This window comes from Diabrotica virgifera, chromosome 2 (assembly GCF_917563875.1).
Source record: "Diabrotica virgifera virgifera chromosome 2, PGI_DIABVI_V3a".
NCBI lineage: Eukaryota > Metazoa > Arthropoda > Insecta > Coleoptera > Chrysomelidae > Diabrotica > Diabrotica virgifera.
The window spans coordinates 235,551,604-235,578,080 of NC_065444.1; the positions used below are offsets into that span (position 1 = coordinate 235,551,604).

The 26,477-nt window shown below is 33.1% G+C and overlaps 1 protein-coding gene across 1 annotated transcript in view; it reads right to left on the reverse strand.

Moving 5' to 3' along the window:
- Positions 1–26,477, reverse strand: part of LOC114348462 (GATA-binding factor A-like) — a 252,748-nt gene that overhangs the window by 122,662 nt on the left and 103,609 nt on the right. The window contains exon 2 of the mRNA XM_028299038.2: positions 18,313–18,352. The gene's annotated coding sequence lies outside the window, so the exon portion shown is untranslated. The remainder of the gene's footprint in view (positions 1–18,312; positions 18,353–26,477) is intronic.

Here is a 26,477-nt window from a genome sequence, read left to right on the forward strand (position 1 = left end):
GCTAATACCTTTTAAGTTATTTGAAAAAATGAAATTTTTCTAAAATAAAAAAACTTTTTTTACTATAAAACCAATTTTTTTCAAAAATAAGAACTTCGAACCGATCCAACTTAGAAGGAGATTTTCACGTTTTTTTTTTTAGCAAAAAAAGGGTCAACTTTATTTTGAGCGTAACTCGCTTAGTTTTGATGTTAAAAGCTTGCTATAAAATGTTATAAAAACGATATAAAAAATAAAAATAAAGCTCTTTTTAAACATTAAAAAAAGTTTCAATGAGTTTTCTCCGAAAAGTGCTTCATTTGTTGGTTAATTCACGTTGAAATATTCGATATGAAATTGAACAAATAAGAACAATTTTTCATGAACTAAAATTTTCCTTCTACTATGTCGATAGACTTCATGAATATGTTAACAATTTTTTTTTTGTTTTTTATAAGCTACATTTTTGCTAAAAATATTTTTTCGATGATAACTTTTCTATAATATTTAATTCGATAAAATACTTATGTTTCGAGTTATTTGCGAAAAACCGCCTGAATACGTGTTTTTTTTATTTAAAAATAATCATGTTCACTCGCAAGTCACTTGAAAAGTATTAACTTAGATAAAGAAGCTCTATAGAACAAAAGTTGCTTATAATTAGTCAATTTATCCATTTCCAAACTTATTTTAAACGTATCTTTTTCACTTCCAAGAAGGGGTGACTTTCACCCCCCAAGTAAAGGAACCAACGGCACAACTCCAACTTTGAAGTGGAGGATAAGTAGAATCGAAATCCAAATTGCAAAGCAAATACGTCGTGACGCTGATAATTACACTCCAAAACGGTCATTTACTGGGCTATTATTAGTGTATTCATGCACTCTTTATGACAACACATTTTTCATCTTTATTGGTATAGAATAAAATAGAAGGAAAATTAATGAACGACTACATTATTACATAGTATTATTCTATGAGATGAACAACTTTCTTCGTGTACTACTATCAGCGAATATATCTACTCTTCTTCTAAAAGTGCCTATCTTCTGGAGATGTTGGCGACCACATTGACCCATCGTATTCTATTTACGGCAGCTCGAAATAGATCAGTTGACGTTAGACCAGTCCACTTCCTAAGATTGGCCAGCCAGGATATACGTCTACGTCCAGGGCCTCTCCTGCTCTCAATCTTGCCTTGTATAATCAATTGCAGCAGTCGGTATTTTTCATTACGCATAATGTGGCCGAAGTAAGCCAATTTTCTGTTCTTTACGGTGTTAATTATTTCTTTGTCTTTTCCTAGCCTCTGGAGAATAGTTATATTAGTTGTGTGGTGTACATATGAGACCCTCAACATACGTCGGTAGCACCACATTTCAAACGCCTCTAACCGTTTTATGGCATCTTCTGTCAGGCTCCAGCTTTCAACTCCGTATAGGAGGACACTAAAGACGTAACATCTAAGAATTCTTATGTGTATATTGATACTTAAAGACAAGTTGCAGAGAATTTTCTTAAGATTGTTAAAAGAGCTTCTGGCTTTTTCAATACGAGTTTTTATTTCGTAGCTATGATCCCAAGTATCCTTAATGTTGCAGCCCAGGTAGCATATTTTCTGTACTCTCTCTAGGGGTGTATTGTTTACTGTAATTTGGGCGTTTATGTTGGTGTTTTTACTAATGATCATTATTTTTGTCTTCTTACAGTTTAATTTTAGGCCGTATTTGTTACATGCTTCTACAACGTTATCCATGATCCTTTGGAGCCCCTGCGCACTATCTGCCAGCAATACTGTATCGTCTGCATATCTAATATTATTTATAAGTTGTCCATTTACTGCAATACCATCTTCTGATTCGTCCAAGGCCTCTCTAAAGATGTTTTCAGAGTATATGTTAAATAATGTTGGTGACAGTATGCAACCCTGTCTGACTCCTTTTTCAACCGTGAAGATTTCGGACAGTTCATTTTCGAATCGAACTGTTGCTTTTTGTTAGAGATATAAGTTTGAAACGAGTCTTATATCCTTACCATCGAGTCCTGATGTTTTTAGGATATCGATTAGTTTTCCATGTGGGACTTTATCAAATGCCTTCTCGAAAATATATCTACAATTTTATTAATACACACAATACATACATACGATACGATTGTATCTATCTGATGGGCAACTTTATTTTCAATACTACATTGCTTAAAAAACGTTGCGTATGTATGCGCAAAATAATATAACAATAACACATTTCTACATTATATTAGACGACAAGATGGAGCCCCTGGCATATTGCCCCCCCCCCCCCAGCAAGCTAGTCCCGCTAGCTTCATGCTGCGGGGGCCTCTGTTACGCCCCTGCTCTGATCGTTCCGTTCTACTTTTTCCATTTCCATTTACTTCTTTTAATTGTGACTGTTATTGTCCCTTGTTTTGTTCTTCTCCATAGTTCAGCTTTCGTTATTTTATCATGCCAGTATATTTTTAGGATTTTCTCAACGATTTAATTATAAAGGTTTCTAGTTTTTTGGTTGTTGTTTCTTCCTGCCGCATGTCGCCAAGATTCTACGCCATACAATAATATACTCTTAATATTGTAGCGTGATTAGTGTAATTACTTCTAATTACAATAAAACTAGCGGTTCGTAATTTATATACGACTTTATTTTTATTTATACAAGTTTACTTTACAAACTTTAGCTTAAGACTAACTCTATTTACAAATATGTCCTATTTATATATGCGATACAGATATTCCAGAAATATCTATATATCTCCAGCTATGTCCATGTGACTCGACCGCTTGGACGTCATCGGCGCTGCATCGGCGTATCTCGAAACATCGATAGTGTTCTGTCTGTCCGGAGACGGGAGCTGGTATACGAGGGTAGGTCAATAATTATTTTGTTACACTGCTCCCCTCTTAAGATCTGAGCGTCCCGATCAGCAACTCTAGATGGCCCAGGATGGCGGAATCTACAGGATTCTCCAGCTCTGCATACACCCCTAGAAAAGAAGTAACAGTCTACTGTCTTTGAAGGGTATGACATCTTCGGGTTCATGCAACACACAGTAATCCGTACGCCAGTTTCTCTGAAGATCACTTCCAGCATGCTTCTCACAATCTTCCAATCCAGATTTTCTACTGCATGGCCAATTTTTGGTAAAGCCAAATCTTTGATGTCATAATTACAGACCATTTTCTTCAAATTAGTTAGAGCACGCCATATGTTCTCGTAGCTTGGCGTGTCCGTATAAGACTTCCTGGTCACTATATACAGCAAAGATCGAGGACCATCTTCCAATCGCAATACTCTTCCAATTTTAGGTTGTTGATTCCTTAACTCGTCCAGGCGGCCGAACTTTCTATTGAATACGGACGAGATTCCTTTAGTCATCTCGAGGTCTTGGGCAACACAGTGGGCTAGAGAGACGTTTTCTGGAACACCAAACAGATCTTGCTGAACTTCTGTGGTCACGCCGAATCTAGCGCTCTTTCTTTCTGCGTAATTTGACATAAATTCCTTAAAACTTGGCTGTGGTGCATCTTTCATCTCCTGTTGGAGGACTCGGGCTTCCTCTGTTTCATTTGAGCCAGCATATGGTGCAAGACGATTTATGTGAATAACTTTTGGTTTACCGTTTGGTAACTTCTTAATTCTGTATATTACGTCATTTATTTTCTTCTTAACTTCATACGGACCTTCCCATTGTCTTTGCAGTTTAGGACACAGGCCTCGACGACGTTGTGGATTATAAAGCCAGACAAGATCACCTACTTCGAAGCTTTCATTCTTGCAGCGAGAATCATATTGATCTTTCATTCTGTCACTGGCTATCTGGATGTGTTGTCGGGCAAGTTCATGAATGTTGTTCATTCGTAACTTCAGGCGGTCTACGTATTCTTCGCCTGCAACATATTCCTCGGAAGGTCTGCAGCCAAACTCTAGGTCGCAGGGCAAACGAACTTCACGACCCAACATCAGGCAGGTTGGTGTTTGACCTGTAGTTTCATTCACGGCCGAGCGGTAGGCCATCAGGAATAAATGAATGTGTTGGTCCCAATCTCGCTGATGTTCAGATACAACTTTGGACAAGTGTTTACCCATCGTTCGGTTCATCCTCTCGACCATTCCATCTGATTGAGGATGCAGGGGTGTTGTTCTGGTCTTATTGGCACCAATCAATTTACAAACGTTTTGGAAAAGAGCTGACTCAAAGTTTCGCCCTTGGTCGGAGTGGATCTCCAAGGGAACACCAAATCGGCTGAAGAATTCTTTAACAAGTACCTCTGCAACGGTAGCAGCTTCTTGATTTGGTAATGCATAGGCCTCGGTCCATTTCGTAAAATAATCCATGGCTACCAGGATGTATTTATTTCCGGCATCAGTTTCTGGAAATGGACCTGCAATGTCGATTGCTACTCTTTCCATAGGACTGCCAACATTGTACTGTCTCATGGGTGCTCTCTTTTTACCAACTGGACCATTACCGGATGCACACAGTTCACATTTCTGGCACCATCTTCTTACATCATCTTTACAGTTCACCCAATAGAACCGTTCTCGAACCTTTTGCAGAGTCTTCGTAATACCAAAGTGTCCACCTGATGTACCGTCATGCAACTGACGCAATACTTCTGACACTTTACTTTTAGGTACAATCAACTGAAGCTTAGATTCTGTACCATCATCGTTCTCAAAGGTTCTGTACAGAAGATCATCTTTTAGTATCAGGCAATTCCATTGGCTCCAGTAGGCCTTGACTTCCGGACTACATGCACTAATGTTTTGCCAACTAGGTCTCTCACCTCGACGCATCCAATCCAATACTCTTTTTATACATGGATCGTCTTCTTGGGCTTCTTGTAACTGTTGTGGCTGCCATTGCTCATTAACGACGGTAGTTTGTCTCACAGGGCAAAGCTGTTCATCTACTTTAAGCCGGTGATTACAACTTTCACTGCATGGCCGTATCGAGGAAGCATCTGTATTTGAACCAACTCTTCCAGCCCTCTTCATGCGTCTCTTCGGCATCGTGTCACGAATCACCCTCCGTACCATTTCCACCAAACGTTCATCTTTTCTCTTATCGCCTTTTTCCACGGTTATTACTCGATTGTTTCGTGAAGCTTGGCTAGCTGCTTCGTGTTCCAAGGCAATAGCAAGTGCTTCATCTAAAACTTTCGGTCTTGCTAGTCGTAAAGCTTTTTGTAGTTCACTATCTTTCAGCCCATTGACAAAGGTATCTACCGCAATTTCTTCTAAAACGCTGTCTGGCACCTCCGGATAAGCCAACCGCACCACACGAGCCACATCTGCTTCAAATTCTTGCAGATTCTCACTTGCTCGTTGACTTCTATTTCTCAGTTGTGCTTTGTATACTTGTTGTAGATGGGCATCTCCATAGCGTTTTTCTAGACGAGTGAACAAGGTCTGGTAACATTTTTCTTGACCCTTAGGAATTGATCTTAATATATCTGCAGCATCACCTCGCAAAGCAGCAGTCAAGGAAACAGCCTTTTCCTGTTCGGTCCAATGATTGGCGGTCGCAATAGCTTCAAATTGTCTAAGATATATGGACCAAGAGGACTTTCCATCGAATGGTGGTAATTTGAATCTCATATTATGCGACGTTTCGTCTCTCGGTAGTTCATCTTTCACTAAAGGATCTAACGTTGCTGCATTAACTGATGGTTGTACTTTTGTATCGGTTATCCTGCTCTCTAGCTGTTTGATCTTTTCTTCTACGGTCTCTACACTTTTCTGCATCTTATCGAATGTTCTAGAAACTTCTTCAAATTTCTCATTGTTCTGTTTACAAACTTCTTCTAGTTTTTCGTTGTTTTGCCTACAGACCTCTTTAATTATTTGAGAAGTCTCATTGAATCTTTTAGCAACATTTTCGAATTTCTCGTCGCTTTTTCTACTAACTTCTTCAAGTTTCTCGTCGCTTTTTCTAGAAGTTTCATCGATCTTTTGAGAAACACTTTCAAATTTCTCGTTGTTCTGTCTAGAAGTTTCATCGATCTTTTGAGAAACACTTTCAAATTTCTCGTTGCTTATCTTAGAAGTATCATCAATCGTTTCAGAAACAGTTTTTAATTTCGATAAGATTGCTTGTTCTGCTTACTGGAAGTGGAACGTCTCTGGATCATCTCCGTTCTTCGTTAGGACTTCCTCGAGTCGTGCTTGTAGAACTATCTTGAGCCCACTGCTGTCCAGATCCCGTTCCTCGAGCTGTTCACGGAGCTGTTTTACTGTAAGTTCTCGTAGCAACATCTTTGGTCGGCACACACGTACTTTCCAAAATGTCTTTTAAAAGTCTTTCCGAATACCGAACAATCAACGCACTTTAACTATTCCAGACGAATAAAGTCCAAAAGTCTTTTAAAGTCTCTCTGTAATTCACTTATTTATATCGCACTAAGTTAACCGAACACCGACACCAACTGTAGCGTGATTAGTGTAATTACTTCTAATTACAATAAAACTAGCGGTTCGTAATTTATATACGACTTTATTTATATAAGTTACAGACGAATTTATCTTATACACTTTATTTACAAATATGTCCTATTTATATATGCGATACAGATATTCCAGAAATATATATATATATCTCCAGCTATGTCCATGTGACTCGACCGCTTGGACGTCATCGGCGCTGCATCGGCGTATCTCGAAACATCGATAGTGTTCTGTCTGTCCGGAGACGGGAGCTGGTATACGAGGGTAGGTCAATAATTATTTTGTTACAATATACTTATTATACACAACCAAACTTATCACTGTGTCCGTAAAGTATAGAACAAATTATTTTTTAGCTAAACAGAGCATTTTAAGAAATAATTCTGAAACACGTCGATTTTTGATTTTAATTTACCGTATTTTAAAATAATATTCTAATATACAGGGTGAATTACTTTCGAGTGATGACGTCAGCATCATTTTTTTTTAATGGAACACCCCCATTTTGTATCAATTTTCGGATTACTCTAGCTGAGCTGATTCCAAAAATGTATCACATGTTGATTCAAATTGGTACAGGGTGGACAAAAATACAATAGTTTTGTGTGTGCTCATAAAGTAACGCGTTAGTTAAATTAACAATATCAAAAATACTTATTGTCTAGAGGACAGAATATGAAAGAAATTATTTCTTATCAATTTAAAAGAAACATAGTAGGCTATGTTTTTGTTAAATGTCATTATTTGTTTAGTAATTTATTGATGTTCAGTGACAGTTTAGTACTACAATAACACAAAACTATTGTATTTTTGTCCACCCTGTACCAATTTGAATCAACATGTGATACATTTTTGGAATCAGCTCAGCTAGAGTAATCCGAAACGTGAGACAAAATGGGGGTGTTTTATTAAAAAAAAATGACGGTGACGTCATTACTCGAAAGTAATTCACCCTGTATATTAGAATATTCTTTTAAAATACGGTAAATTAAAATCAAAAATCGACGTGTTTCAGGATTATTTCTTAACCCTTAACTACAGACATCCCAATATTATCACGTAACTACAGACTCCCGGTATTTTTTACCGGTCATTATAAAATAGAGTCAAAATATAAAGTTAATAATAAAAAACAAAAACGTTTTGCATTATGTGTTTTTATGGAGTCTCTAGATATGTGAAAAATGGTAAAATGAGTGATTTTAATAATATAATACAAGATTTTTGAAGAATAATATATTAAACCAGAATTTTGGTAACATTTTTGGTCTATTGAAACAAACGGCCATAAATGCTATGGACAAAAATTTAAACTTTTTTTTAACAAATAAACGTAACATAGAATCACAAAGGAAATATAAAATAGCATCCACGAAAATTTTTACATCCATGAAAAAAAATCTGCAAGGGGTAAAATTGTAATAAAATTAAATGGCAATTCCATTTTTGCAAAGTGGCCTCAAAATTTTTATCTTCAAATTTAACCTTCATTGAAGGTCCAGGATGTCTTCCACAGTCCATTTCTTTACTTTTTCCCCAAAAACATAAAAAAATAATGTAAACATTTCAGATTTACAAATATAGTACTCATATAAAAATACTCCCTTAACACAGACATCCGGTAATTTTTACCGGTTAAGATTTTTGATGTGTACCAGAAAAGAAAATATTGACAATACACAATACACGCTTTGACTAGCATTGTTATACAAACTGCCCGAGAGGTACAGAGACACATGAACTTGTAAGTTGTGAGGTTACCACGAAATCCACATTTTGGGAATGCCCGCCGGTAAAAAATACCGGATGTCTGTAGTTAAGGGTTAAAATGCTCTGTTTAGCTAAAAAAGAATTTGTTCCATATTTTACGGACACAGTGTATAAATATATGGGATCACCATATACAGATACAGGGTGTTTGGTAAAGAATGGGCCATAGCTTAACCTTAATTCCTGAGATTAAAATAAGTCGATTTAAGCTAACTTGCCTCAGTACGAAATTTGATAATAACCGAAATACAGGGTGTCAAACTTAAACTTTTATTTTATTTAATCTTGAATATTTCCTGACAGGCATGAGCTAACAACACGAAATTTGGTAAGCGGTCACATTCGTCTTTCAGCGCTCATTTAATACGTTCAATTTTTTTTATCCCTCACTCTACATACTTTTTCAATCAAAGTTTTTATTCTCTTAATATTTTTACTTAAAAAAGGTATACTATACCCATTTCGCTAAATTTAACCGTTTTCGAGAAAAACACATTTTAAATCTACAAGGCAACATATTTTTTGCATAATATCATTGTAGTTACACCAGAAAAATAACTTAAAACCATAAAAATTTACAAAAATGTATCTCAAATTTCTTCAGATGGAATTTGCATTGCAATGACATAAATTTGAGAACTGGCACAATTATTATGGTTTCAAGTTTATTTTTCGGGTCTAACTACAATGATAATTATGCCGAAAATTATGTTGTATGAGATGAGTTTAGTATACCTTTTTTACGTAAAAATATTAAGAGAATAAAAATTTTGAGTGGGTATGTAGAGTGGGGGATAAAAAAAATTGAACGTATTAAATGAGCGCTGAAAGACCTATCTGGCGCCCTCTGGGTAATACATCATTTTTGGTGACAAATTTAGATTTCTCATCCCAGAAAACCTCCGTTTACGAAATTTCGTGTTGTTATCCCATGCCTGTCAGGAAACATTCAAGAATAATTAAAATAAAAGTTTAACTTTGACACCCTGTATACATAGGCGTAACCAGGGGGGTTTTTGGGGGTTATAACCCCCCCCATTGACGCTTAACCCCATACCCCTCAGAGACCTTCCAGTAGTTGTAACCCCCCCCCCCCTTTCCAGTAGTTGTAATCCCCCTTAGGATCATCCTGGTTACGCCTATGCCTGTATATCGGTTATTATCAACTTTCGTACTAAGGTAAGTTAGCTTAAATCGACCTATTTTAAGCTCAGGAATCTAAGGTTAAGCTATTCTTTACCAAACACCCTGTATTTGAAACCTGCAACTTTTTGAAAGCTATAGGTGTAAGAATTTCAGTTGAAATGATTAAAAGAAGAGCTCGTGTGCCCAAGAACTATATATAGTAAGAGACAGTTACGGGATCCCGAGTTATCCAGGCAGCACATGATTGATCACGTAAATTGGCGTCTTTAACACTAAAACTGAAACATTGGAAATTGGCAAAGCGTGCTATTTTCAAACGAAAGTAGGATTTATGTAAAATCAGATAATCAACGAATTCATGTACTTAGCGGTCAAGGAAGACAAGCAAGAACGAAAACTGTCAGATGTGTTCACAGATATAAAAGAGGAACTGTCTTCCTCTTCTATCAGAATTATATTTCTTCTTTACAATGTTCCACATTTGCTCTTTATTTATATTATCGAACGCCTTTTCGGAGTCAATAAACAATATTTTTGTATTTCTTTGCTATTCACTAGCTTGTTCCAAGATAATTCCTAGACTACAAATAATGTGGTCGATAGTGGAGCATTTAGCGTGAAAGCCTTCTTGGTAGCTTCTTAGTTTCTTGTCTAGCTCTGGTTGCAGTCTATTTAATATGATTTTGGACATTATTTTGCATCTACTTAGATTTCCCATTTTTGGAATCTTAATGACTACAACCTCGTTCCATTCTTTGGTAGCTGCTCATCGGCCCATATGTTGTTAAATATTTCTATTGATTCGTTTGCGTCGGCCTTTATTGAATATATCAATAGGTTGTAACCTCCAGCGGCTTTGCCATTTTTTAGTTGTTCCAGTGTTGAGAGAGCTCCAATCTTGAGAGACTTATAATTTCGGGAAACGTTGAAGGGCGCAGAAGTAGAGGTCGCTCACCTACTCGATGGACGGATCAAGTACAGAAAGCCAGTGGAAAAACTTTCTCTGAATCCATGAGGGAAGCTCAGGACAGAAGCCGATGGAAAGAGATAGTTGCTCGTATTATAGGGAATCACGACACTCAGCAATGAGGAAACGACTGAGGAGGAGGAGGAGTGTGTTTTGAATTATTTCTTCTTTCATAATTCCATGTGTGCTTACGTTTACCTCTATATTTTATTTATTTTCTTCGTCTATATCTGGTGTTGCCTCGTGTTTGGAGTATATTTCTTTGAAGTGTTCTTTCCATCTTTGTATTATTTTATGACAGTGGACACGACGAATCATGGAATGGATGCCCAGAAACCGTAAAAGAAGCCGAAGACGACCAAAGACTAGATGGACCGACGACATAAAAAGAGTAGCAGGAAAATGGCTACAAGCTGCCCAGTGTAGAGAACACTGGAAAGAACTGTCACGGTCCCAGGCAGGCCCCGTCAACATAAGAAGCTTCTGGCGACGAACTGTCTGAGACCTCTTTTTGTTTACTGAATTTGATTTATGTGTTTAAAAGGGGGACCTATTTAACAGGTACACACCTCGATGTTTCTTTTTGTTCTAGAAAATGTAGTTGGTGTAAATAACCATTCGATTGTTATTCTAGAATAGGATGTTTGTATTGTAAGAATTCTTCCGAAATAATCTTTCTTATTCTGGAACATTGTAACAAGATATAAAAAGGTGCACTTGAATTAGGGAGAGTTCAATTGTTTTTGTATCGTAAATAAATAAATTACTTCTATTATATAAGTTATTATAAATAACGCGTGAGAATTCTTAGTTATGTGTTTTATTAGTGTTGTAGTTAAATTAAGTGTTAATTGTACCTTTTTTAAGTAATAAAAAAAATATCAAGTAGGTGTTTGGTTTATTTAATAATAAATTCAGTGTTTTACTTCTTGTTTAGATGTAAGTTAATAAAAATAAATAAAGTCATTTAAGATTAAACATTAGTACCTAAAAACATAAATAATAAAATAGTAAAGTCAACCCCGTAAAGTCAGTTTTGTAACAGTACTGAGAAGGCCTGTGTACAGCAGTAGACGCGGTTGGCTGATTGATGATGATGATGAATATTTCAGGAAAATTTACTACAGGAAAATTTTTCCTTGTGGATTATTTTATGTTCTGCTTTAATTATATTTCCTTGTTTATCTTTGTTTTGTTTTCTATTTTTTAGCGTTTTTTTTTTCCGTCAAATTTCATATGATGGTGTATTGGTATTGCATTCTCAGGTTGTTTGCTTGTGAAGCGCTTGCTGACATTTTCAGCATGTCATTTACGTAATTCCTTTTATCTTTTCTGTCTTGCTTTTCAATTGCTATTTTTTTCTTTGTGTTTCCTTTCTAGGGATTTTCCTTCTTAGCTTGTTTACTTTTGTAACCTTTCTTCTTTGATTTTTTTCTCTCTTCTACTAATTGTAATGTGTCTCCGGTTATCAATTTTCTGTTTTCTCTTTCTTTCATCCCAATCGTTTTGATTGCAGTTGTGAACATTATGTGAAGGCTTCTAATTAACTGAATTTCTAATTAAAAATCATATTAGCCGTTTTATAAAATACCTAATATAGAAATACATAATAATAATATTGGCCCAAAATGACACGAACATAAAGAATATTATTGACTAAATTGCTTTGTCCCGAAAAGCCTTAGTGTTGAATAGTTTACATGAGGGATAGGTTTCCGGATGTGCGAGATGAATTAAATACTGTCGATATTTTAATAGACCGTTTTCAACTTGTATAAGGAACTTTTTATACAAGTTGAATGTTTATCAAACATATTCTTGTAGTGACCATTAAGTATTTTGGATGTACTAGTAAGTTAGACATGCGAATATAAATTCGAGAATACGAAATCTTTTTCTTATACCGGGAGCGTCTGTAAAAATTTTAGTACATTTGGATGTCGAGAGGTGACTCATATTTTTTTGCAGAAATTGCTTGAGAATAGCTTATATAATAATATTTGATTTATCGTCCCACTCAAAAAGGTCCGGAACATTGTTTAAATAATCAAAATGTCAAAAAATGAAGGAAAAACTCGATTTTTTCTTGGTTGTTTAATTATAACTTTAAAAGTATTCATTTCCGAGAAAAGTTGCACAAACATCAAACTTGCGTAATTAAATTTCCTACAATACAGGTGTAGTTAAAAATTTTAAAAATTGTCACCCTTGTTGCAAAATAGCAATAATTGCGAAAAAAAACCATAAAAAACAAGTATTCGCATTTTACGTTTTTCAACCATTTATGCCACACTTAGGACCTTCGTATATAACCCAGAAAAACTTTATGATATAATAAAACAATACTTTTCATTAAGATCGGTTCAATAGATTTTGCAAAATAAATTTTGCAATCCAGCTTTCGCAAAAAAAATTCATTTTTTCAAAATGTTGCAGGACTGAAAATAAAGCAGACAGCAAGTTGAATTTTTTTACATATAGAAGAATACTGTACCTTTCATTTGCAATTTGCAAACTTAAAATCGGTTGACAACCAAGACGTCAGAAATTTTTTTAAAAAAACATTCATTTTGGTGCTACGCGCAGGACAGCGGATATGTTTACTCTGATTGGGCATTCCAATGACCTTTAATAATGATTGATAAATTTTAATTTTTAGTACATTTCGATATAAGTAAATAAATTTGCTTATTGCAAAATAAAAACACATACTCTGTCTTTTGAAATAACACATTTTTAGCAAAAACTTTCTTTGTTCATATCTAACTTAAAGAATTAAAGTTTATTATTCTTAAACATGTGCAATTATTTAAACAGTATTTCACAAACAATAATCAAATTAGTTTGATTTTTGTGGCATTAAAATATTAAAATACAACAAAATATAGAATAAGAAAATAATATATTAGATAAAGATAGGAAGAATTGTTGGCGGAAATCAACTTGTGTGAATCGAACACCGCTGTCCTGCGCGTAGCACCAAAAATTAATGTTTATTTAAAAAAATCCTGACGCCGTGGTAGTTAACTGATTTTAATTTTGCAAATTGCAAATGAAAGGTACAGTAGTATTCTTCTATATGTAATAGAAATTTTAACTTGCTATCTGCTTTATTTTCAGTCCTGCAACATTTTGAAAAAATAATGAATTTTTTGGCGAAAGCTGGATTGCAAAATTTATTTTACAAAATCTATTGAACCGATCATAATGAAAAGTATTGTTTTATTATATCATAAAGTTTTCTGGGTAAAATACGAAGGTCCTAAGTCTAGCATAAATGGTTGAAAAACGTAAAATGCGAATACAGTAGAACCCCGATTATCCGTGCTCCTCGGGACTGGATGTTGGCACGGATAATCGAAAAGCACGGATAATACGAACATTTATTTCTTATTGTAATACATATGTACGTATATCCATACATATGGCCCTACCATAAAAAGACAACAACAAAAATAAATATTTCATTATTATTCTCCCTCACCGCGTATAGAGTTTCCGTCGAGTGATTTACAGTGACGCTATTTTGATAAAACCTCAAAAATGCCATTTAAGCAATAGAAAATCATAGCACGGATAATCCGCGGCCCGGATAATCCGCACACGAATAATCGGGGTTCTACTGTACTTGTTTTTTTTATGTTTTTTTCGCAATTATTGCTATTTTGCAACAAGGGTGACAATATTTAAAATTTTTAACCAATCGTATATTGTAGGAAACTTAATTATGCATTTTTTATGTTAGTTCAACTTTTATCGGAAGTGAATACTTTTAAAATAATAATCAAAAAACGAAGAAAAAATCGAATTTTTCCTTCATTTTTTGACATTTTGATTATTTAAACAATGTTCCGGACCTTTTTGAGTGGGAAGATACCTCAATTGTTATTATTATATGAGTTAATTCCAAAAAATTTCTGCAAAAAAATATGAGTCACCTCTCAACGTCCATCTCAAAACAGATGCGCCCTGGACTATCTGGAATCTTCTTTATTTTGACTTTAACTTTGATGTTTAACAAAACAAAAGCCAAATAAAATATATATGAAATTGTAGCCATAAACTCGAATTTTATATACTTTGACTCCTTCCATCGCAATAACAGTTTTACAGCTCTTCTCTTTGGTAGTGTCAACCGCACCTTCCTCTCTAACAACAAACATCAACCTTGGTTATACGACTTCCATTAGTTCACTTTTATTACACTTGTTTGTTAATTTTAAGAAAGTCCATAAAACCTCCCTAGTACCTACATCCATTATATTTACCCAAGCAAAGTGTTTTTTTTTCAACCGCGATAGTTTGATAGAATTATATTTAGTTTGAATAATAATTATTTCTAGGTGATGCAGGATTACGTATTGTTATTTTACTGTGTTAAACCCTCTTTACACCAACAATTACGTTCTTTACGGTAAAATCTGACGTGTACAAAGGACAATTTGACATCCAATTTTGCTGTGAAAAAAATTAAGAAATTTGACAAAATACAATATCTCCTATAATAAGATATGTTTTATTTCGTCAAATTTCTTCATATTTTAAACCAATTTTAAAAATTTATTTATCCACCAAATAGTCCTGTCGCCAGAGGGGGTACAACGGCCACCTTTATTCAGATGGACTTACCTAAGTTTTTTTTTATTTATTTTGACCCGTAGAACACGAAGTTTTTGGGTAACAGTTGATGCGGATGTCGATAAGATTGTTATAAACAAAGAACTTGAGGAATTACATAACAGCGATTTGTCGCAAAACAAAACATTTCTTTGTATTTTTTGGGTCATTCTAAGCAAAAAATGTTCTTACAAGTTTTTTCGTAGGATGCATAGTTTTCGAGATAAACGCGGTTGAACTTTAAAAAATCGAAAAATTGCAACTTTTGAACCCGAATAACTTTTGATTAAAAAATAAATTAGCAATTCTGCTTTTGAAAGCTAAAGTCAAATTCTATCGGTTTTGGTTATTTGCATTGCTAAAAATAAATTTTTTTTATTGTTTATAGCTTTGTTTGACAAAAAAAATTAATTTTTAGCAATGCAAATAATCAAAACCGTTATAATTTTACTTGAACATTCGAATGCGTTAAGCAAAATTGCTATTTTATTTTTTAATCAAAAGTTATTCGGGTTTAGTCTAGGCGCCAAATAGAGGTCACCGTGTCATTTTCAATTCTGATGGACAAACTCAACGGTTTCTTATGGATTTTGGGTTGCTGATTACGAATTTCGAGGGGGGATTTCGATCGGAGTGGTCAAAAAATTGTTATAAACAATTTAATTGTTTATAAATTGTTTATAAGGCTTTGGCTCATAAACTAAAAGAGATAAAAAAATGTTTCAAATAAAATTTGTTCCCTAATAAAAACCGAGGAAATAACCGTTTACTAAACTTAAATCCGACAATTACAACTCAAGATATTGTAAAATTAGTGCACAATGCAAATTGCAAAATAAGTATTTTTCGAAGCTGTACCAATCGTAACTCGGCTTCTACGCATGCAAATGAGCCTTATAAGGTGTCCTTTTAAAGCTTAATTAAGAGGCTTCCAAACAAAGTTTGTTAAATTATTTGATCTTCATTTGTATTAAAGTTATACCCGTTTGAAGTTATAATTTTCTTAAAAAAATTGTACATTAATTTATTTATAAAGGTTTCAAGCAAACTTGAGCTATAAACATTTATACTTTAATTAACAATAATGATAAAAGAACTCAAAAGGAACAATTTGAGCTTACGAAAATGTTCGTAAGTTTATTTTTGGCTAAGATGTCGATATTTTAATGGTGCGCTATGAGGCGCAAGATTGGCTCACAGTCTTGTAAGTATGTATTCTTCGACGCTTTATCGATCGTAACTCGGCTTTTACGCATGAAAATGAGCCAATATGTGATATCCATATAAAAATGGATCGAGTTCTTTTGCAGCATCATCATTGCATATAAAACGAGCATTTATGATGTGGCGGCATACACACAACTGACGGGCCTTGATGATGCTGCAAAAGAACTAGATCCACTTTATATGGATATCATATAGATAATTAGACTCTGAAGCCTCAAAAAGTTTTAGTTTTACTGCCTACAAGAACAGACTTATGCCACCATGTAACTGTTAAAATTTCGCTAAGAACTTATGCAGATGTAAAAAAGCTGATATTCCCTGTATATCTCTATGCAGATTTGCAGATGCAAAAAAAATGTTTGTAAAAATAGTATTAATAAATAATATCAACTTACTTTTTAGTTATACTTCTGAAATATTAGTTTTTAATGTTTTTTTCTCATTTAGTGCAAAAAATAGAAGACAATGTAAATAGAATGAAAGGTGATACGAGGTACAGTATGATGATTTAATTATAAGAATTATATGATAAAATTTTATTAGGATCTTCAAAAATGAAAAATGAAGATAACGTATGTATACATAGAAATTATAATTTGCATCGAGAAGTTAGCGCGTGAACCTTTACGCGGTGAGCCGATCTTGAGCCTCATAGCGCGCGCCATTAAAATATCAACATCTTGGCCAAAAATAAACATATGAACATTTTTATAACCTCAAATTGTTCTTTTTGAGTTTTTCTATCATTATTGTTCATTAAAGTATAAATGTTTATGGCTCAAATTTGCTTGAAACCCTTATAAACAAATGAATGTACAATATTTTTAAGAAAATTGTAACTTCAAACGGATATAACTTTAAAACAAATGAAGATCAAGTAATTTAACAAACTTTGTTTGAAAGCCTGTTAATTAAGCTTTAAAACGACACCTTCTATAAGACTTATTTGCATGCGTACAAGCCGAGTTACGATCGATAAAGCTTCGAAAAATACCTATTTTGCAATTTGCATTGTGCACTAATTTTACAATATCTTGAGTTATAATTGTTAGATTTAAATTTAGTAAACGGTTTTTTCTTCGGCTTTTTATTAAGGAACAAATTTTATTTGAAACATTTTTTGTATCTCTTTTAGTTTATGAGCCAGAGCCTTATAAACAATTTATAAACAATTAAATTGTTTATAACAATTTTTTGACCACTCGGATCGAAATCCCCCCTCGAAATTCGTAATCAGCAGCCAAAAATCCATAAGAAACCGTTGAGTTTGTCCATCAGAATTGAATATGACACGGTGACCTCTATTTGGCGCCTAGACTAGGTTCAAGTATTGCAATTTTTCGATTTTTTGAAAGTTAAACCGCGTTTATCTAGAAAACTATGCATCCTACGAAAAAACTTGTAAGAATATTTTTTACTTAGAATGACCAAAAAAATACAAAAAAATGTTTTGTTTTGCGAAAAATCGCTGTTATGTAATTCCTCAAGTTTTTTGTTTATAACAATCTTATCGAAATCCGGATCAACTGTTATCCAAAAAATTCGTGTTCTACAGGTCAAAATACATAAAAAAAATTTGGGTAAGTCCATCTGAATAAAAGAGACCGTTGTACCCCCCTGGCGACAGCACTAAAATATGAAATGTCTTGAAAATGTTCGTCCTGATGCTCGTTCAGTAAATTGATAACCGTAATTTCAATTCAGTCAATACTGTAATAAAAGTTAGTTTCCACTTTAACAAAAATAAACAGAATAATTCTATTTTGACGTTACGAATTGTCCGTTACGAATATGTATAGTTACGAAATGTCGCGCTTAAGAACTGTCGCCGTTACGAACTTTCACTGTTGTGAATTGTCCGTTATCATTTGTATGGTTACAAACTGTTGCATTACGAGATGTCTGGTCACGATTTATAAAGGCGTACAAGAAAACGGATTATGGCATAGGCGCTAAAATTTTAAGCTTTAACTCTTTTGTAGGGAACCAGATATTACTAGGTCATAAACAGGCTGCAGTGGATAGGCTACATAAGTAGTGAGTACATATATAATACTGCCGATTTAGTTGTTTTCAAATTTTATATTTTATGGTCATTTTGGTCAAAGAAATAGAGTGAATATTAAATATATTATTACTTACAATTGATACCTCCTTTCTACAGCAAAACTGGAGGAAGCACCTGAAAAGAAAAAAAATTATAGATTATTTTAAGGATTCTCTTAGTTACAAAAAACTTTCTAAAAAGTTAGGTTAAATTGTGACTACGTGCCTTTACATTTGCCAATATTTAATTATTATGAACCACGATCAGTAACTTTTTCATTATTCAAATAGGTAGTCCGCCCAACAAGATTCAGTAAAGATTTTTTCATCATCTGTGACCTAACTGTGATATTTTTCTAAAAATTCTAAATGCAGACAAAATGAAATAAAATAAAAACCAACTACTTAAAAATGAATGTACTTAAATGAATTATATCTAATAGAGCTTAAATCGAATCATTGACCTAATAGTAGGGGAGGAAAGTATGCTAAATTTGCAGTTACTCGAGTGTTATGGGGACCTATTGGATTCTGAAGATTAGGTCCTAAAACCAAAAAAAGTTAAGTAAAGTTTTCCATTTTAGTGGGGACTTTCCATTTTTTAATTTAATTTTCCATTTCCAACAATTGTTTTTTCTGATTATAGCGCCATCTATCCATAATTCGAAAAAATGTCTCGTATAAAAGTTTCTTATTTTTAAGTAAGGAATCCAAATCTGCAATAAAAAATGGGGGCTCCTATTTAAGATTTTAAAGTAACCCCCCACCCAGGGGCGGTTTCTCCATTGGTTCACTTGTGCAGTGAACACCCAATCAAATTTCATTAAAGCACATATTTTTAAAAATCTCATAAATACCATTAAAATATTTTTTCTTAAATCTCATAAATATCATAGTATCATTAAAATATAACTGTATTTATTAATCTCATAATTTATTTGCACAACACCGCTACGCTAGATGCACGTGATAAGTGCAGAATTCAAATTGAACCCAGCCACTATACAGTAACCCTATAGAAAAACGAGAGCTCTTAAATCCGTGAACCAGTGATTCTCCTATATTAAAACATTGACGATTTGTGCACTGCACACAGAGACCGGTGCCGAGCGTTTCGATTCACAGTTTGGCATTTTCAGTTGTGGGATTTTATTAAATACAATATTGGTAGGTAGTTTTTTAGGATGGAGCCTTATTCAGTGATGTTTATAAAAGAAAATGCAAATAGTTTTGAAAATCGACTTCTTGTAAAAAGAATGGACTAACTTGGCCGGAGATAAACTTGGTACAAGAATGTGCAATAAGAAACAAAAAGTTTAAACATCGTTTTAAAGTTGAACAATATAGAAAAACTTCGTGATTATGTGGGTGTGATAAACAACATTCTTTATTTTGTTTTCCATGTTTAGTTCCATCCGTTCCAACGGATTTTTAAACAGTTTTGACAAAGCCATTTCAATATTCGTAACTTCTGCCTCCACCTTCACCACCGAAGAAGCGCAATCATTCAGTAGGTACCATATTCTGCACAAAACAAAAAAAGTGTGTGACATCCTGACTAATCGGGTCAAAGATAGGTTTCATTTTACAGAACATCTTTTGGCGAGGCCCCAAAAATTTTTCGCCTGCAGCGCTTATTCACCGTTTGTATAATTACATTCTTTAATTGAACACCCTCCTTAAATTACCACGAGCCGCCACTGCCCCCACCCCAAGTCTGTGGTGGGTCGTGTTTGGTGTCGATAGATTTTCTAAAAATATTAAATATGATCGAATATATTTTGCAGTTTTTCGATCTGAAGTTCATTTCGCGAAATATTGCGGGGTTCCTTTTTAAAATTTTAAATTTACCCCCCATTCCCCTCCGTGTGGGGTCGTTTTTTGTATCATTCGATAGATTTTTAAAAAATAGTGAACAACTTTTATTTCTCGAAATATTCGCTTTTTTCTTGTGAAACTTTGTCACTCACCCATTTTCTTACGCCCTGCTTAAACCGTCAGATATACACTGTTGTGCATGTATTGTCCTTTTCATGAGCATTTTTCAGTGCGTAACAAATAATAGGAAAAAGGGTAAGTCCGTGATAATACACATTTATGACATTTATTCTAACATGACATTTTAGTTAAATCTGACAGTTGTCACATTTTATTTTCAATTTGGAATAAAAACAAATCAAATGTGTTTCTTGCATTTATAAAATGGTATTTTCTTTGATTTGTATAGTCTTATAAATTATACAGATTATATTTGTAATATTATTATCTAATTAAAAAAAATATTTTTTTTATTATGGCGCCATCTATCGACGACTAGAATAACTAGAATAAATGTTGTAAATGTCTGTAATCTCGGACGTGCCTTTTTTTCTGTCACATACAATCGAAAAAATGTGACGCACTGAAAGATGATCATGAGAAAAAGAATACTTAACTTACCTTATAGTCTGGGCAGATTATCGGAGAACAGGCCATTTTGGGGAAAAGTTATTTATTACCAGCAATTTTATTGCTGGAATCGAATCTTATGATTGTATAAATTAATAATATAGGTTTGCAAAGTCCACAGATAGTGTGCTACTTTTTTTATAAACAAAATGGCGCCCGAAAATCGTGTTTTTTTTTCAATTTTTGCTGTATAACTTTAAAGATTTTAACTTTACACCAAAAACACCCAAATAAAAATTCACCGTAATTAAATTCTGCATAGAGACGTGTTTTTCCTGATTTACTTCGACGAAAATTTTTCCCGGAAAATGCCGACTTTTCCAACAAATCTTTAATTTTCAACTAATATTTTAGATAGGTAATTGTTTATTATTAATTAAATAACTTGGTATCATAAAAGCTCTTTTAGTATAGATTATAATTCCAGAAGCCGATAGAAATTGATTGAACAGTTTAGTAACAATTGAATTGTTAATTAAAAATTTACGGTCGTTATAATAACCACAATAATTATGATACATAAGAATAACTATTATTTTTGTATAAAAAGACACTGTACCTATCTAATGTACTTTACAGAATTGAAATTGGACTATTTAAGCGGCCTCAGGAATATTTTAAAATTATTAACAATTTTTTGGCTTATAAACAAATCTCGGGAAATATTAAATTAAATTAAATCATGAAAACGGTATTGGAAAAAAAGCGGCAGGACACTTCTTTTAAAAGAAAAAACGTTTAATTGTGATGAGTGGTTCCTGAGATACAACCGGTCAAAGTTGACCGGCATTTACGGCAAAGATATAAACAATAGGATCTTAATTTTCGAACCATCACCTTTTTATTTTTATCCTTCTTCTTCACACCAATTTTCATATCCTTAAAATAATGATAACATATATTATTATAATAAAGCTATCGATATTACGAGTGAAAATTGCCAAAAATAGCAAAATTCTAATCAAAAATTAGGTTGGAGAAAATATAATCTCAAAGTTCAAAATCGGTATACGTTAAAAAAAAGCATTTTCTCGGCTTCTTATGGTGCAATTTTGTTCATTCTTTTTTTGTTCCCAAGTAACTCGAGTAGAGCCATCTAACTAACCCATTATTAAATGTCAAAGTTGCTTTTGTTTTGTTATAATAAATTAATTTATTTATTATAACAAAATTTTTAATTTGTTTAAATAAAGATTGTTTAAATAATTATACAGCTTTCAAATGAGAATATTTGTGTTTTTAACGTTAAAAGGTACACTTCTAGTAAGTTTATCTAAAAAAAGTCTACAGCTGGAAAAAATATGTAGGGCCGGTTGTTCGAACGCTAATCAACATTGATCACTATCAAATACTTAATTACTGTCACAACTGTCAATGTCAACTTTGGTTGGGTTGCCGAAAACATAATTATTGATGGCAATTATGAAATTATTTAATCAATTATGTTAATAATTGTTATGTTAATTGACTACCCAATCTCATATTTATAATTAACTATGTTTTCAGCAACCCAACCAAAGTTGACATTGACAGTTGTGAGAGTAATTAAATATTTGATAGTGATCAATGTTGATTAGCGTTCGAACAACCGGCCCGTAGTTTCCTTTTCGTATAAATAAATTAATCTATTATAACAAAACAAAAGCAAATTTGACATTTAATAATGCGTTAATTAAATGGCTCTACTCGAGTTACTTGGGAACAAAAAAAAAATGAAGAAAATTGATCCATGGGAAGCCAAGAAAATACATTTTTTTTTAACGTATACCGACTTTGAACTTTGAGATTACATTTTCTCCAACCTGATTTTTGATTGGAATTTTGCTATTTTTGGCAATTTTCACTCGTAATATCGATAGTTTTTAGTATAATAATATATGTTGTGATTATTTTAAAGATATGAAAGTTGGTGTAAAGAAAGAGGATAAAAATAAAAAGGTGATTGTTCGAAAATTATGATTCTATTGTTTATATCATTGCCGTAAATGCTGGTCAATTTTAACCGGTTGTATCTCAGAAATCACTCATCACAATTAAACTTATTTTCTTTTAAAAGAAGCGTCCTGCCGCTTTTTTTCCAATACCGTTTGTATGATTTAATCTAATTTAATATTTCCCGAGATATTCTATTTGTTTATAAGCCAAAAAATTGTTTGTAATTTTAAAATATTCCTGAGGCCACCTAAATTGTCCAATTTCAATTCTGTAAAGTACATTCGATAGGTACAGTGTCTTTTTATACAAAAATCATAGTTATTCTTATGTATCATAATTATTGTGGTTATTATAGCGACCGCAAATTTTTAATTAACAATTCAATTGTTGCTAAACTGTTCATTCAATTTCCATTGGCTTCTGGAATTATAATCTCTACAAAAAGATCTTTTATACTACCTACCAAGTTATTTCATTATTGATAAACAATTACTTATCTAAAATATTAGTTGAAAATTAAAGATTTGTTGGAAAAACCGGCATTTTCCGGGAAAAATTTTCGTCGAAGGAAATCAGGAAAAACACGTCTCTGTGCAGAATTTAATTGCGGTGAATTTTTGTTTGAGTATTTTTGGTGTAAAGTTAAAATCTTTGGAGTTATAGAGCAAAAATTGAAAAAAAAAAAACACGATTTTCGGGCGCCATTTTGTTTATAAAAAGAGTAGCACACTCTCTGCGGACTTTGCATACCTATATTATTAATATATACAATCATAAGAGTCGATTCCAGCAATAACATTGCTGGTAAATAACTTTTGTATTTTGCTAATTAGCCCAGAGTATTATCTTAATGTAACGATTTCGAGTTTTTCTAAGAATAAATTTTTTTCGGGCCCTACTTAACGAACTTCCCTGTATTAAGATCCAATATATGGTAGGGGTACATTTACAGGGTACAAGGTTTCTTCCTGTGTGATAATCTGACGCGCTCGAGTAACTGCAAAAATCCCCGCTTGGGCTCCCCTACCATAATAAAATACTTATTAAAATTTTAAAGTAGATATGACCTTGAATATTACGTAAAACAGTCTTAAATAAAAAGTAACCTTATTTAAGAGAAAAGAGAGCTTTCTTTCTATAACAAGAAATTCCAGACAAACCAACAATTTATGGTGTTATTTGTCCCCAAAAGTATTGATCGTGTCTGTCTGCAAAGTGGTGTTAAATTTACCTGGCGCCTAGGTTCAGTCGATGAACATTGTTATTTTTATTAGGGTTTGATGAGAAAATGATGTCATCTAAAAAGTATATGTGTATGTTGGCCCATTAGTCGGCTTGGTGTCGGTATCTCGAACTTGAACCGGGCCACTCAAAGTGGAAGAACGGCTTAGTGATTTTTTATATTCAGATCCTGACGACAAATTTATCAACCGCGGTCACTCAATGGCTTGTCTCGTAATTAATTATGTGGATTCCTAATCAGTATTTAATGAAATAGAAATAACATTACACAATATTTTAGTTATTATATCTATCGAAAGTCTTTCATCTATCATAAGTGGACTTTACAAAGCAATCTTTCCGCATCATGGTATTTGAAACGGGCTTCATTTGCATATAAAAAATTCACTTTTCTTATTATAATAACGATAGTAGACAAGTTTTTGATCAGTTTTATTAATAAATTGGCTTCATTTATGCCGTTCTTTTAATACGTTTCGATTTAATGAATAGGCTTTTGATATTAATATACAATGCCGAAAATTTACTTACTAATTTACTTACTAATTCCAAAGATCACTTATAGGTCTGGATCCCGCGTATGAAAAAAGTTGATTAATAGCAAGCTGAAAATTTGTTAATAGCTTAAGGGTGTCTAGTCGGATAAACTTTGATATATGGGAACACTGGAACAGGGGCAGTTTTAATTGTGGAACAGGTTAAAAATTTGGAACGGTCACACCAAGAAAACGGCACATTTATTTTGTCCGACAGAACAGACTTAAACTCTCCGAACAGAGATTAAACTCTCATGCAAAAATCAGACTGCTATTTATCACCGGTTATAATTCCTGTCATTTGACATATTCTACATGTTCCACTCATTAAAACGCCCATTTGGTGATAAATAGCAGTCTAATTTTTGCATGAGAGTTTAATCTCTGTTCGAAGAGTTTAAGTCTGTTCTGTCGGAAAAAATAAATGTGCCGTTTTCGTGGTGTGACCGTTCCAAATTTTTAACCTGTTCCACAATAAAAACTGCCCCTGTTCCAGTGTTCCCATATATCAAAGTTTATCCGACTGGACACCCTTAAGCTATTAACAAATTTTCAGCTTGCTATTAATCAACTTTTTTTTCATACGCGGGATCCAGACCTATTATGCGACAACTACCTATAAAATAACTCTATACTGTATAACTCAACTACTGATGGCAAAAAATGTAAAACCTAGGACAAAAAATATATTTTTTAAATATTTATTTATGTAAATATACATTCTAACATTCTTATTCATTGTAAGCCTAAACCGAAAAAATAATTAAAAAATAAAAAATAAAAAGCAAAAAAAAACTAAAAAATAAAAAATAATAATAATAATATAAAAAAACAAAACAATAAAAAAATATACATAAATCCTAATAAAACGAAAAGAAATAAAAAAATTAAAAAAAACAAAAAAAAAAACAAAAAAAAAATAAATAAAAAAAATAATCAAAATATGCATACAAAATTATTAGGCATTTACTAACATACCATTATTGTATTGTATACAAATTATTGTTACTCAATGTACCACGTATATAAATGTAAGTATTAAGCAATGGTTGATAAAACTATAATAAAACATGACTGGCCTTTTGGCTACGCCAGTGCCATTAACTTAGTTAAAAAAAAACATTCTTATTATTTGATAACATTATAAACAAATTTGCAACGTAATTTTCGTCAAAAAATTAATAATAAATGGCTCTTCTTTGATTTTCTATACACTCACTTTGTCCATGGCGCATTTATCGAATTAAGTGGTCTATGTCTATATCACATTGTGGAATACTCATCTAGATTCTTCTTATGGCAGTCACAGGTCTTATAAGCTTGCTGGAGGACGTGGCAATCGATTTCGACCTACCATAATCCCACACATGTACGATGGGCATAAAAATATTTGCGGGGCTAATCATAGTTTTTGAGATCTGTACGACCTGAATAAATATTTCCATGTTTTTTACATTTCATATATTTAAAAAATAAGACTTAGTGAAATTATAGCTAGCCATCCCCTCCCCTGCCCCCTAAAACGTCATTTTTCATCAAATATCAGATTCTTCTGGACCACTGTATTTAGCTCTCTATAAAGTACCCACTGAAATAATTGTGACACTGCCTTATCCTAGGACTGTGATACGCCATAGCTACTGTTATATAACGAATAAAGCCAGGGCCGCCGCTACCATGTGTGCAAAGTGTGCATCGCACACGGGCGGCCGATTATAGGGGCGGCCAAAAGTAGTCCACTGATGATAATATTTTTTTAAACGAAAATAAATTCAAAAATCAAATAGTAATGATTCAGATATTTCTATAAACTCTAATATTCCAAACAATCTAAACAAAAATGACAGAAAATATTATTTATTATATATGAACTGCCCTTTTGTAGCTGTAGTCATAAAGTAGTTCCGGGAATGCTTTTTAATTCAAAGTGGCTGGCGGTTTTCGGACTTTAAGGATATTTTTATCTACGTGGTCATATGCGAATTTTTTAAATTCTAAACATTTATGATTTACACGACAATATAATACTTTCCGAGAATTTAGATAAGTGCTTGTTGAGTTGCTCTCATTGAGTAATAAAAAAGTCTTTTTTATTACTCG